General features: G+C 40.7%; 12 non-coding genes across 12 annotated transcripts; all 12 read left to right on the top strand.

Annotated features, from left to right (window-relative positions):
- Positions 1-845: 845 nt before the first annotated feature.
- trnat-ugu (transfer RNA threonine (anticodon UGU)) lies at positions 846-918 on the top strand. Its single transcript has one exon. It is a non-coding gene; the product is annotated as a tRNA-Thr (tRNA).
- Positions 919-2,064: 1,146 nt separating this feature from the next.
- Positions 2,065-2,137, top strand: trnat-ugu (transfer RNA threonine (anticodon UGU)). Its single transcript has one exon. It is a non-coding gene; the product is annotated as a tRNA-Thr (tRNA).
- Positions 2,138-3,283: 1,146 nt separating this feature from the next.
- On the top strand, positions 3,284-3,356 carry trnat-ugu (transfer RNA threonine (anticodon UGU)). Its single transcript has one exon. It is a non-coding gene; the product is annotated as a tRNA-Thr (tRNA).
- A 1,145-nt stretch (positions 3,357-4,501) lies between these two features.
- On the top strand, positions 4,502-4,574 carry trnat-ugu (transfer RNA threonine (anticodon UGU)). Its single transcript has one exon. It is a non-coding gene; the product is annotated as a tRNA-Thr (tRNA).
- Positions 4,575-5,719: 1,145 nt separating this feature from the next.
- trnat-ugu (transfer RNA threonine (anticodon UGU)) lies at positions 5,720-5,792 on the top strand. The gene has a single exon. It is a non-coding gene; the product is annotated as a tRNA-Thr (tRNA).
- A 1,146-nt stretch (positions 5,793-6,938) lies between these two features.
- trnat-ugu (transfer RNA threonine (anticodon UGU)) lies at positions 6,939-7,011 on the top strand. Its single transcript has one exon. It is a non-coding gene; the product is annotated as a tRNA-Thr (tRNA).
- Positions 7,012-8,157: 1,146 nt separating this feature from the next.
- On the top strand, positions 8,158-8,230 carry trnat-ugu (transfer RNA threonine (anticodon UGU)). The gene has a single exon. It is a non-coding gene; the product is annotated as a tRNA-Thr (tRNA).
- Positions 8,231-9,376: 1,146 nt separating this feature from the next.
- trnat-ugu (transfer RNA threonine (anticodon UGU)) lies at positions 9,377-9,449 on the top strand. The gene has a single exon. It is a non-coding gene; the product is annotated as a tRNA-Thr (tRNA).
- Positions 9,450-10,594: 1,145 nt separating this feature from the next.
- On the top strand, positions 10,595-10,667 carry trnat-ugu (transfer RNA threonine (anticodon UGU)). The gene has a single exon. It is a non-coding gene; the product is annotated as a tRNA-Thr (tRNA).
- Positions 10,668-11,812: 1,145 nt separating this feature from the next.
- Positions 11,813-11,885, top strand: trnat-ugu (transfer RNA threonine (anticodon UGU)). The gene has a single exon. It is a non-coding gene; the product is annotated as a tRNA-Thr (tRNA).
- A 1,146-nt stretch (positions 11,886-13,031) lies between these two features.
- On the top strand, positions 13,032-13,104 carry trnat-ugu (transfer RNA threonine (anticodon UGU)). The gene has a single exon. It is a non-coding gene; the product is annotated as a tRNA-Thr (tRNA).
- A 1,145-nt stretch (positions 13,105-14,249) lies between these two features.
- On the top strand, positions 14,250-14,322 carry trnat-ugu (transfer RNA threonine (anticodon UGU)). The gene has a single exon. It is a non-coding gene; the product is annotated as a tRNA-Thr (tRNA).
- The last annotated feature ends 40 nt before the right edge of the window (positions 14,323-14,362 follow it).

Genomic DNA, 14,362 nt, shown 5'->3' with positions numbered 1-14,362 from the left:
CAATATCATAGTAATAGCCTTCCCACAACTGCCTGTAATTGGTCCAAAGGTTTGACCTCTCCAAACACGTGTTTTCACACAGCAAAGAAATTCAACCAGAGACTTAGACCTCCTGTTTTGGTAGGACCAAATTTTGGTTCTTTGGTCTAAAACGTCCAGCGCAACTTTCACACCCACTATTTTGGTCATTTATAAGTTGTATTGGAACAAACTGAAATGTCTGAACCAACTCACTCCACCTTCCCACTGACCATACAAGGTTTTTGTGAGAGCGACCAGATTTTACTGCCCATATCTCCACATAACCACTGACTTTGTTTTGGGGAGTTGGAAGAACATCATCGGTAGACCCAAATTTGATGTGATTTGGATCCAATACCCATGAGTCTTGTCTGTCTTTAGTTGACATCTCACCATTTCTCAAACTGTCTAGGTGTGTTTGAAACAGCTGAACATTTTTTGACTTGTTCAAGCTCACCTTGAAGTTGATCCAAAAGCTAGCACAGTAGACCAGTCCACAATGCCATGTAGAGCACTTGTGAGGTGTAGTAGTCGGTGTTACTTATTCTACCACCTTCCAGTGCCAAAGTCAAGCAAATTTCGAGTCGTTTTAGCTGTATACAAGTATACTGTGACACAAAATGACACTGTAACAATTTCAGAGGATATATACATTTAGAGGTAAATTATTCAGTGTTTTTATAAATGGTGTGACTTTTGGGTGATAGAATATATCACTGCTGCATTAGCATAGTTAAATACCTACCAGACGGTGCGATGTGGTTGTGTGTATGTGAATGGGTGAGCCCTTCATGATGACACATAACTATAATGCTTACAGGTAAGGCTCCATAGCTCAGTGGTTAGAGCACTGGTCTTGTAAACCAGGGGTTGCGAGTTCAATTCTCGCTGGGGCCTTTAGGAACTTTTGAGGTCAGAAAAGAGGACATCCAAAGAAAGGTCAGTCTACAAACAAACCGTCATAGTATAAAGTATGAAAAGCTTGCTTACAATAGTAAGTGAATTATAAGCAAAATGCCGTTCATTGGGCGCAGTTGTCCGCACTCTCAATGCATGATCGGTGTCACCGGTTCAACAATATCATGATGCATCTGCCCAAATAATCTGTCTTCTTCTTGACTTCAACCACAGATTATCACTTTCACCTTCTTCTGATAACTCTCGTTTTGCTACTCTTAGCCAATACCCTGCATAATACAATATCATAGTAATAGCCTTCCCACAACTGCCTGTAATTGGTCCAAAGGTTTGACCTCTCCAAACACGTGTTTTCACACAGCAAAGAAATTCAACCAGAGACTTAGACCTCCTGTTTTGGTAGGACCAAATTTTGGTTCTTTGGTCTAAAACGTCCAGCGCAACTTTCACACCCACTATTTTGGTCATTTATAAGTTGTATTGGAACAAACTGAAATGTCTGAACCAACTCACTCCACCTTCCCACTGACCATACAAGGTTTTTGTGAGAGCGACCAGATTTTACTGCCCATATCTCCACATAACCACTGACTTTGTTTTGGGGAGTTGGAAGAACATCATCGGTAGACCCAAATTTGATGTGATTTGGATCCAATACCCATGAGTCTTGTCTGTCTTTAGTTGACATCTCACCATTTCTCAAACTGTCTAGGTGTGTTTGAAACAGCTGAACATTTTTTGACTTGTTCAAGCTCACCTTGAAGTTGATCCAAAAGCTAGCACAGTAGACCAGTCCACAATGCCATGTAGAGCACTTGTGAGGTGTAGTAGTCGGTGTTACTTATTGTACCACCTTCCAGTGCCAAAGTCAAGCAAATTTCGAGTCGTTTTAGCTGTATACAAGTATACTGTGACACAAAATGACACTGTAACAATTTCAGAGGATATATACATTTAGAGGTAAATTATTCAGTGTTTTTATAAATGGTGTGACTTTTGGGTGATAGAATATATCACTGCTGCATTAGCATAGTTAAATACCTACCAGACGGTGCAGATGTGGTTGTGTGTATGTGAATGGGTGAGCCCTTCATGATGACACATAACTATAATGCTCACAGGTAAGGCTCCATAGCTCAGTGGTTAGAGCACTGGTCTTGTAAACCAGGGGTCGCGAGTTCAATTCTCGCTGGGGCCTTTAGGAACTTTTGAGGTCAGAAAAGAGGACATCCAAAGAAAGGTCAGTCTACAAACAAACCGGCATAGTATAAAGTATGAAAAGCTTGCTTACAATAGTAAGTGAATTATAAGCAAAATGCCGTTCATTGGGCGCAGTTGTCCGCACTCTCCATGCATGATCGGTGTCACCTGTTCAACAATATCATGATGCATCTGCCCAAATAATCTGTCTTCTTCTTGACTTCAACCAAAGATTATCTCTTTCACCTTCTTCTGATAACTCTCGTTTTGCTACTCTTAGCCAATACCCTGCATAATACAATATCATAGTCATAGCCTTCCCACAACTGCCTGTAATTGGTCCAAAGGTTTGACCTATCCAAACACGTGTTTTCACACAGCAAAGAAATTCAACCATAGACTTAGACCTGCTGTTTTGGTAGGACCAAATTTTGGTTCTTTGGTCTAAAACGTCCAGCGCAACTTTCACACCCACTATTTTGGTCATTTATAAGTTGTATTGGAACAAACTGAAATGTCTGAACCAACTCACTCCACCTTCCCACTGACCATACAAGGTTTTTGTGAGAGCGACCAGATTTTACTGCCCATATCTCCACATAACCACTGACTTTGTTTTGGGGAGTTGGAAGAACATCATCGGTAGACCCAAATTTGATGTGATTTGGATCCAATACCCATGAGTCTTGTCTGTCTTTAGTTGACATCTCACCATTTCTCAAACTGTCTAGGTGTGTTTGAAACAGCTGAACATTTTTTGACTTGTTCAAGCTCACCTTGAAGTTGATCCAAAAGCTAGCACAGTAGACCAGTCCACAATGCCATGTAGAGCACTTGTGAGGTGTAGTAGTCGGTGTTACTTATTCTACCACCTTCCAGTGCCAAAGTCAAGCAAATTTCGAGTCGTTTTAGCTGTATACAAGTATACTGTGACACAAAATGACACTGTAACAATTTCAGAGGATATATACATTTAGAGGTAAATTATTCAGTGTTTTTATAAATGGTGTGACTTTTGGGTGATATAATATATCACTGCTGCATTAGCATAGTTAAATACCTACCAGACGGTGCAGATGTGGTTGTGTGTATGTGAATGGGTGAGCCCTTCATGATGACACATAACTATAATGCTTACAGGTAAGGCTCCATAGCTCAGTGGTTAGAGCACTGGTCTTGTAAACCAGGGGTCGCGAGTTCAATTCTCGCTGGGGCCTTTAGGAACTTTTGAGGTCAGAAAAGAGGACATCCAAAGAAAGGTCAGTCTACAAACAAACCGTCATAGTATAAAGTATGAAAAGCTTGCTTACAATAGTAAGTGAATTATAAGCAAAATGCCGTTCATTGGGCGCAGTTGTCCGCACTCTCCATGCATGATCGGTGTCACCTGTTCAACAATATCATGATGCATCTGCCCAAATAATCTGTCTTCTTCTTGACTTCAACCAAAGATTATCTCTTTCACCTTCTTCTGATAACTCTCGTTTTGCTACTCTTAGCCAATACCCTGCATAATACAATATCATAGTCATAGCCTTCCCACAACTGCCTGTAATTGGTCCAAAGGTTTGACCTATCCAAACACGTGTTTTCACACAGCAAAGAAATTCAACCATAGACTTAGACCTCCTGTTTTGGTAGGACCAAATTTTGGTTCTTTGGTCTAAAATGTCCAGCGCAACTTTCACACCCACTATTTTGGTCATTTATAAGTTGTATTGGAACAAACTGAAATGTCTGAACCAACTCACTCCACCTTCCCACTGACCATACAAGGTTTTTGTGAGAGCGACCAGATTTTACTGCCCATATCTCCACATAACCACTGACTTTGTTTTGGGGAGTTGGAAGAACATCATCGGTAGACCCAAATTTGATGTGATTTGGATCCAATACCCATGAGTCTTGTCTGTCTTTAGTTGACATCTCACCATTTCTCAAACTGTCTAGGTGTGTTTGAAACAGCTGAACATTTTTTGACTTGTTCAAGCTCACCTTGAAGTTGATCCAAAAGCTAGCACAGTAGACCAGTCCACAATGCCATGTAGAGCACTTGTGAGGTGTAGTAGTCGGTGTTACTTATTCTACCACCTTCCAGTGCCAAAGTCAAGCAAATTTCGAGTCGTTTTAGCTGTATACAAGTATACTGTGACACAAAATGACACTGTAACAATTTCAGAGGATATATACATTTAGAGGTAAATTATTCAGTGTTTTTATAAATGGTGTGACTTTTGGGTGATAGAATATATCACTGCTGCATTAGCATAGTTAAATACCTACCAGACGGTGCGATGTGGTTGTGTGTATGTGAATGGGTGAGCCCTTCATGATGACACATAACTATAATGCTTACAGGTAAGGCTCCATAGCTCAGTGGTTAGAGCACTGGTCTTGTAAACCAGGGGTTGCGAGTTCAATTCTCGCTGGGGCCTTTAGGAACTTTTGAGGTCAGAAAAGAGGACATCCAAAGAAAGGTCAGTCTACAAACAAACCGTCATAGTATAAAGTATGAAAAGCTTGCTTACAATAGTAAGTGAATTATAAGCAAAATGCCGTTCATTGGGCGCAGTTGTCCGCACTCTCAATGCATGATCGGTGTCACCGGTTCAACAATATCATGATGCATCTGCCCAAATAATCTGTCTTCTTCTTGACTTCAACCACAGATTATCACTTTCACCTTCTTCTGATAACTCTCGTTTTGCTACTCTTAGCCAATACCCTGCATAATACAATATCATAGTAATAGCCTTCCCACAACTGCCTGTAATTGGTCCAAAGGTTTGACCTCTCCAAACACGTGTTTTCACACAGCAAAGAAATTCAACCAGAGACTTAGACCTCCTGTTTTGGTAGGACCAAATTTTGGTTCTTTGGTCTAAAACGTCCAGCGCAACTTTCACACCCACTATTTTGGTCATTTATAAGTTGTATTGGAACAAACTGAAATGTCTGAACCAACTCACTCCACCTTCCCACTGACCATACAAGGTTTTTGTGAGAGCGACCAGATTTTACTGCCCATATCTCCACATAACCACTGACTTTGTTTTGGGGAGTTGGAAGAACATCATCGGTAGACCCAAATTTGATGTGATTTGGATCCAATACCCATGAGTCTTGTCTGTCTTTAGTTGACATCTCACCATTTCTCAAACTGTCTAGGTGTGTTTGAAACAGCTGAACATTTTTTGACTTGTTCAAGCTCACCTTGAAGTTGATCCAAAAGCTAGCACAGTAGACCAGTCCACAATGCCATGTAGAGCACTTGTGAGGTGTAGTAGTCGGTGTTACTTATTCTACCACCTTCCAGTGCCAAAGTCAAGCAAATTTCGAGTCGTTTTAGCTGTATACAAGTATACTGTGACACAAAATGACACTGTAACAATTTCAGAGGATATATACATTTAGAGGTAAATTATTCAGTGTTTTTATAAATGGTGTGACTTTTGGGTGATAGAATATATCACTGCTGCATTAGCATAGTTAAATACCTACCAGACGGTGCGATGTGGTTGTGTGTATGTGAATGGGTGAGCCCTTCATGATGACACATAACTATAATGCTTACAGGTAAGGCTCCATAGCTCAGTGGTTAGAGCACTGGTCTTGTAAACCAGGGGTTGCGAGTTCAATTCTCGCTGGGGCCTTTAGGAACTTTTGAGGTCAGAAAAGAGGACATCCAAAGAAAGGTCAGTCTACAAACAAACCGTCATAGTATAAAGTATGAAAAGCTTGCTTACAATAGTAAGTGAATTATAAGCAAAATGCCGTTCATTGGGCGCAGTTGTCCGCACTCTCAATGCTTGATCGGTGTCACCGGTTCAACAATATCATGATGCATCTGCCCAAATAATCTGTCTTCTTCTTGACTTCAACCACAGATTATCACTTTCACCTTCTTCTGATAACTCTCGTTTTGCTACTCTTAGCCAATACCCTGCATAATACAATATCATAGTAATAGCCTTCCCACAACTGCCTGTAATTGGTCCAAAGGTTTGACCTCTCCAAACACGTGTTTTCACACAGCAAAGAAATTCAACCAGAGACTTAGACCTCCTGTTTTGGTAGGACCAAATTTTGGTTCTTTGGTCTAAAACGTCCAGCGCAACTTTCACACCCACTATTTTGGTCATTTATAAGTTGTATTGGAACAAACTGAAATGTCTGAACCAACTCACTCCACCTTCCCACTGACCATACAAGGTTTTTGTGAGAGCGACCAGATTTTACTGCCCATATCTCCACATAACCACTGACTTTGTTTTGGGGAGTTGGAAGAACATCATCGGTAGACCCAAATTTGATGTGATTTGGATCCAATACCCATGAGTCTTGTCTGTCTTTAGTTGACATCTCACCATTTCTCAAACTGTCTAGGTGTGTTTGAAACAGCTGAACATTTTTTGACTTGTTCAAGCTCACCTTGAAGTTGATCCAAAAGCTAGCACAGTAGACCAGTCCACAATGCCATGTAGAGCACTTGTGAGGTGTAGTAGTCGGTGTTACTTATTCTACCACCTTCCAGTGCCAAAGTCAAGCAAATTTCGAGTCGTTTTAGCTGTATACAAGTATACTGTGACACAAAATGACACTGTAACAATTTCACAGGATATATACATTTAGAGGTAAATTATTCAGTGTTTTTATAAATGGTGTGACTTTTGGGTGATATAATATATCACTGCTGCATTAGCATAGTTAAATACCTACCAGACGGTGCAGATGTGGTTGTGTGTATGTGAATGGGTGAGCCCTTCATGATGACACATAACTATAATGCTTACAGGTAAGGCTCCATAGCTCAGTGGTTAGAGCACTGGTCTTGTAAACCAGGGGTTGCGAGTTCAATTCTCGCTGGGGCCTTTAGGAACTTTTGAGGTCAGAAAAGAGGACATCCAAAGAAAGGTCAGTCTACAAACAAACCGTCATAGTATAAAGTATGAAAAGCTTGCTTACAATAGTAAGTGAATTATAAGCAAAATGCCGTTCATTGGGCGCAGTTGTCCGCACTCTCAATGCATGATCGGTGTCACCGGTTCAACAATATCATGATGCATCTGCCCAAATAATCTGTCTTCTTCTTGACTTCAACCACAGATTATCACTTTCACCTTCTTCTGATAACTCTCGTTTTGCTACTCTTAGCCAATACCCTGCATAATACAATATCATAGTAATAGCCTTCCCACAACTGCCTGTAATTGGTCCAAAGGTTTGACCTCTCCAAACACGTGTTTTCACACAGCAAAGAAATTCAACCAGAGACTTAGACCTCCTGTTTTGGTAGGACCAAATTTTGGTTCTTTGGTCTAAAACGTCCAGCGCAACTTTCACACCCACTATTTTGGTCATTTATAAGTTGTATTGGAACAAACTGAAATGTCTGAACCAACTCACTCCACCTTCCCACTGACCATACAAGGTTTTTGTGAGAGCGACCAGATTTTACTGCCCATATCTCCACATAACCACTGACTTTGTTTTGGGGAGTTGGAAGAACATCATCGGTAGACCCAAATTTGATGTGATTTGGATCCAATACCCATGAGTCTTGTCTGTCTTTAGTTGACATCTCACCATTTCTCAAACTGTCTAGGTGTGTTTGAAACAGCTGAACATTTTTTGACTTGTTCAAGCTCACCTTGAAGTTGATCCAAAAGCTAGCACAGTAGACCAGTCCACAATGCCATGTAGAGCACTTGTGAGGTGTAGTAGTCGGTGTTACTTATTGTACCACCTTCCAGTGCCAAAGTCAAGCAAATTTCGAGTCGTTTTAGCTGTATACAAGTATACTGTGACACAAAATGACACTGTAACAATTTCAGAGGATATATACATTTAGAGGTAAATTATTCAGTGTTTTTATAAATGGTGTGACTTTTGGGTGATAGAATATATCACTGCTGCATTAGCATAGTTAAATACCTACCAGACGGTGCAGATGTGGTTGTGTGTATGTGAATGGGTGAGCCCTTCATGATGACACATAACTATAATGCTCACAGGTAAGGCTCCATAGCTCAGTGGTTAGAGCACTGGTCTTGTAAACCAGGGGTCGCGAGTTCAATTCTCGCTGGGGCCTTTAGGAACTTTTGAGGTCAGAAAAGAGGACATCCAAAGAAAGGTCAGTCTACAAACAAACCGGCATAGTATAAAGTATGAAAAGCTTGCTTACAATAGTAAGTGAATTATAAGCAAAATGCCGTTCATTGGGCGCAGTTGTCCGCACTCTCCATGCATGATCGGTGTCACCTGTTCAACAATATCATGATGCATCTGCCCAAATAATCTGTCTTCTTCTTGACTTCAACCAAAGATTATCTCTTTCACCTTCTTCTGATAACTCTCGTTTTGCTACTCTTAGCCAATACCCTGCATAATACAATATCATAGTCATAGCCTTCCCACAACTGCCTGTAATTGGTCCAAAGGTTTGACCTATCCAAACACGTGTTTTCACACAGCAAAGAAATTCAACCATAGACTTAGACCTGCTGTTTTGGTAGGACCAAATTTTGGTTCTTTGGTCTAAAACGTCCAGCGCAACTTTCACACCCACTATTTTGGTCATTTATAAGTTGTATTGGAACAAACTGAAATGTCTGAACCAACTCACTCCACCTTCCCACTGACCATACAAGGTTTTTGTGAGAGCGACCAGATTTTACTGCCCATATCTCCACATAACCACTGACTTTGTTTTGGGGAGTTGGAAGAACATCATCGGTAGACCCAAATTTGATGTGATTTGGATCCAATACCCATGAGTCTTGTCTGTCTTTAGTTGACATCTCACCATTTCTCAAACTGTCTAGGTGTGTTTGAAACAGCTGAACATTTTTTGACTTGTTCAAGCTCACCTTGAAGTTGATCCAAAAGCTAGCACAGTAGACCAGTCCACAATGCCATGTAGAGCACTTGTGAGGTGTAGTAGTCGGTGTTACTTATTCTACCACCTTCCAGTGCCAAAGTCAAGCAAATTTCGAGTCGTTTTAGCTGTATACAAGTATACTGTGACACAAAATGACACTGTAACAATTTCAGAGGATATATACATTTAGAGGTAAATTATTCAGTGTTTTTATAAATGGTGTGACTTTTGGGTGATATAATATATCACTGCTGCATTAGCATAGTTAAATACCTACCAGACGGTGCAGATGTGGTTGTGTGTATGTGAATGGGTGAGCCCTTCATGATGACACATAACTATAATGCTTACAGGTAAGGCTCCATAGCTCAGTGGTTAGAGCACTGGTCTTGTAAACCAGGGGTCGCGAGTTCAATTCTCGCTGGGGCCTTTAGGAACTTTTGAGGTCAGAAAAGAGGACATCCAAAGAAAGGTCAGTCTACAAACAAACCGTCATAGTATAAAGTATGAAAAGCTTGCTTACAATAGTAAGTGAATTATAAGCAAAATGCCGTTCATTGGGCGCAGTTGTCCGCACTCTCCATGCATGATCGGTGTCACCTGTTCAACAATATCATGATGCATCTGCCCAAATAATCTGTCTTCTTCTTGACTTCAACCAAAGATTATCTCTTTCACCTTCTTCTGATAACTCTCGTTTTGCTACTCTTAGCCAATACCCTGCATAATACAATATCATAGTCATAGCCTTCCCACAACTGCCTGTAATTGGTCCAAAGGTTTGACCTATCCAAACACGTGTTTTCACACAGCAAAGAAATTCAACCATAGACTTAGACCTCCTGTTTTGGTAGGACCAAATTTTGGTTCTTTGGTCTAAAATGTCCAGCGCAACTTTCACACCCACTATTTTGGTCATTTATAAGTTGTATTGGAACAAACTGAAATGTCTGAACCAACTCACTCCACCTTCCCACTGACCATACAAGGTTTTTGTGAGAGCGACCAGATTTTACTGCCCATATCTCCACATAACCACTGACTTTGTTTTGGGGAGTTGGAAGAACATCATCGGTAGACCCAAATTTGATGTGATTTGGATCCAATACCCATGAGTCTTGTCTGTCTTTAGTTGACATCTCACCATTTCTCAAACTGTCTAGGTGTGTTTGAAACAGCTGAACATTTTTTGACTTGTTCAAGCTCACCTTGAAGTTGATCCAAAAGCTAGCACAGTAGACCAGTCCACAATGCCATGTAGAGCACTTGTGAGGTGTAGTAGTCGGTGTTACTTATTCTACCACCTTCCAGTGCCAAAGTCAAGCAAATTTCGAGTCGTTTTAGCTGTATACAAGTATACTGTGACACAAAATGACACTGTAACAATTTCAGAGGATATATACATTTAGAGGTAAATTATTCAGTGTTTTTATAAATGGTGTGACTTTTGGGTGATAGAATATATCACTGCTGCATTAGCATAGTTAAATACCTACCAGACGGTGCGATGTGGTTGTGTGTATGTGAATGGGTGAGCCCTTCATGATGACACATAACTATAATGCTTACAGGTAAGGCTCCATAGCTCAGTGGTTAGAGCACTGGTCTTGTAAACCAGGGGTTGCGAGTTCAATTCTCGCTGGGGCCTTTAGGAACTTTTGAGGTCAGAAAAGAGGACATCCAAAGAAAGGTCAGTCTACAAACAAACCGTCATAGTATAAAGTATGAAAAGCTTGCTTACAATAGTAAGTGAATTATAAGCAAAATGCCGTTCATTGGGCGCAGTTGTCCGCACTCTCAATGCATGATCGGTGTCACCGGTTCAACAATATCATGATGCATCTGCCCAAATAATCTGTCTTCTTCTTGACTTCAACCACAGATTATCACTTTCACCTTCTTCTGATAACTCTCGTTTTGCTACTCTTAGCCAATACCCTGCATAATACAATATCATAGTAATAGCCTTCCCACAACTGCCTGTAATTGGTCCAAAGGTTTGACCTCTCCAAACACGTGTTTTCACACAGCAAAGAAATTCAACCAGAGACTTAGACCTCCTGTTTTGGTAGGACCAAATTTTGGTTCTTTGGTCTAAAACGTCCAGCGCAACTTTCACACCCACTATTTTGGTCATTTATAAGTTGTATTGGAACAAACTGAAATGTCTGAACCAACTCACTCCACCTTCCCACTGACCATACAAGGTTTTTGTGAGAGCGACCAGATTTTACTGCCCATATCTCCACATAACCACTGACTTTGTTTTGGGGAGTTGGAAGAACATCATCGGTAGACCCAAATTTGATGTGATTTGGATCCAATACCCATGAGTCTTGTCTGTCTTTAGTTGACATCTCACCATTTCTCAAACTGTCTAGGTGTGTTTGAAACAGCTGAACATTTTTTGACTTGTTCAAGCTCACCTTGAAGTTGATCCAAAAGCTAGCACAGTAGACCAGTCCACAATGCCATGTAGAGCACTTGTGAGGTGTAGTAGTCGGTGTTACTTATTCTACCACCTTCCAGTGCCAAAGTCAAGCAAATTTCGAGTCGTTTTAGCTGTATACAAGTATACTGTGACACAAAATGACACTGTAACAATTTCAGAGGATATATACATTTAGAGGTAAATTATTCAGTGTTTTTATAAATGGTGTGACTTTTGGGTGATAGAATATATCACTGCTGCATTAGCATAGTTAAATACCTACCAGACGGTGCGATGTGGTTGTGTGTATGTGAATGGGTGAGCCCTTCATGATGACACATAACTATAATGCTTACAGGTAAGGCTCCATAGCTCAGTGGTTAGAGCACTGGTCTTGTAAACCAGGGGTTGCGAGTTCAATTCTCGCTGGGGCCTTTAGGAACTTTTGAGGTCAGAAAAGAGGACATCCAAAGAAAGGTCAGTCTACAAACAAACCGTCATAGTATAAAGTATGAAAAGCTTGCTTACAATAGTAAGTGAATTATAAGCAAAATGCCGTTCATTGGGCGCAGTTGTCCGCACTCTCAATGCTTGATCGGTGTCACCGGTTCAACAATATCATGATGCATCTGCCCAAATAATCTGTCTTCTTCTTGACTTCAACCACAGATTATCACTTTCACCTTCTTCTGATAACTCTCGTTTTGCTACTCTTAGCCAATACCCTGCATAATACAATATCATAGTAATAGCCTTCCCACAACTGCCTGTAATTGGTCCAAAGGTTTGACCTCTCCAAACACGTGTTTTCACACAGCAAAGAAATTCAACCAGAGACTTAGACCTCCTGTTTTGGTAGGACCAAATTTTGGTTCTTTGGTCTAAAACGTCCAGCGCAACTTTCACACCCACTATTTTGGTCATTTATAAGTTGTATTGGAACAAACTGAAATGTCTGAACCAACTCACTCCACCTTCCCACTGACCATACAAGGTTTTTGTGAGAGCGACCAGATTTTACTGCCCATATCTCCACATAACCACTGACTTTGTTTTGGGGAGTTGGAAGAACATCATCGGTAGACCCAAATTTGATGTGATTTGGATCCAATACCCATGAGTCTTGTCTGTCTTTAGTTGACATCTCACCATTTCTCAAACTGTCTAGGTGTGTTTGAAACAGCTGAACATTTTTTGACTTGTTCAAGCTCACCTTGAAGTTGATCCAAAAGCTAGCACAGTAGACCAGTCCACAATGCCATGTAGAGCACTTGTGAGGTGTAGTAGTCGGTGTTACTTATTCTACCACCTTCCAGTGCCAAAGTCAAGCAAATTTCGAGTCGTTTTAGCTGTATACAAGTATACTGTGACACAAAATGACACTGTAACAATTTCACAGGATATATACATTTAGAGGTAAATTATTCAGTGTTTTTATAAATGGTGTGACTTTTGGGTGATATAATATATCACTGCTGCATTAGCATAGTTAAATACCTACCAGACGGTGCAGATGTGGTTGTGTGTATGTGAATGGGTGAGCCCTTCATGATGACACATAACTATAATGCTTACAGGTAAGGCTCCATAGCTCAGTGGTTAGAGCACTGGTCTTGTAAACCAGGGGTCGCGAGTTCAATTCTCGCTGGGGCCTTTAGGAACTTTTGAGGTCAGAAAAGAGGACATCCAAAGAAAGGTCAGTCTACAAACAAACCGTCATAGTATAAAGTATGAAAAGCTTGCTTACAATAGTAAGTGAATTATAAGCAAAATGCCGTTCATTGGGCGCAGTTGTCCGCACTCTCCATGCATGATCGGTGTCACCTGTTCAACAATATCATGATGCATCTGCCCAAATAATCTGTCTTCTTCTTGACTTCAACCAAAGATTATCTCTTTCACCTTCTTCTGATAACTCTCGTTTTGCTACTCTTAGCCAATACCCTGCATAATACAATATCATAGTCATAGCCTTCCCACAACTGCCTGTAATTGGTCCAAAGGTTTGACCTATCCAAACACGTGTTTTCACACAGCAAAGAAATTCAACCATAGACTTAGACCTCCTGTTTTGGTAGGACCAAATTTTGGTTCTTTGGTCTAAAACGTCCAGCGCAACTTTCACACCCACTATTTTGGTCATTTATAAGTTGTATTGGAACAAACTGAAATGTCTGAACCAACTCACTCCACCTTCCCACTGACCATACAAGGTTTTTGTGAGAGCGACCAGATTTTACTGCCCATATCTCCACATAACCACTGACTTTGTTTTGGGGAGTTGGAAGAACATCATCGGTAGACCCAAATTTGATGTGATTTGGATCCAATACCCATGAGTCTTGTCTGTCTTTAGTTGACATCTCACCATTTCTCAAACTGTCTAGGTGTGTTTGAAACAGCTGAACATTTTTTGACTTGTTCAAGCTCACCTTGAAGTTGATCCAAAAGCTAGCACAGTAGACCAGTCCACAATGCCATGTAGAGCACTTGTGAGGTGTAGTAGTCGGTGTTACTTATTCTACCACCTTCCAGTGCCAAAGTCAAGCAAATTTCGAGTCGTTTTAGCTGTATACAAGTATACTGTGACACAAAATGACACTGTAACAATTTCAGAGGATATATACATTTAGAGGTAAATTATTCAGTGTTTTTATAAATGGTGTGACTTTTGGGTGATAGAATATATCACTGCTGCATTAGCATAGTTAAATACCTACCAGACGGTGCGATGTGGTTGTGTGTATGTGAATGGGTGAGCCCTTCATGATGACACATAACTATAATGCTTACAGGTAAGGCTCCATAGCTCAGTGGTTAGAGCACTGGTCTTGTAAACCAGGGGTTGCGAGTTCAATTCTCGCTGGGGCCTTTAGGAACTTTTGAGGTCAGAAAAGAGGACATCCAAAGAA

This window comes from Brachyhypopomus gauderio, chromosome 7 (assembly GCF_052324685.1).
Source record: "Brachyhypopomus gauderio isolate BG-103 chromosome 7, BGAUD_0.2, whole genome shotgun sequence".
NCBI lineage: Eukaryota > Metazoa > Chordata > Actinopteri > Gymnotiformes > Hypopomidae > Brachyhypopomus > Brachyhypopomus gauderio.
This window is presented reverse-complemented; position numbering and strand designations above follow the sequence as displayed.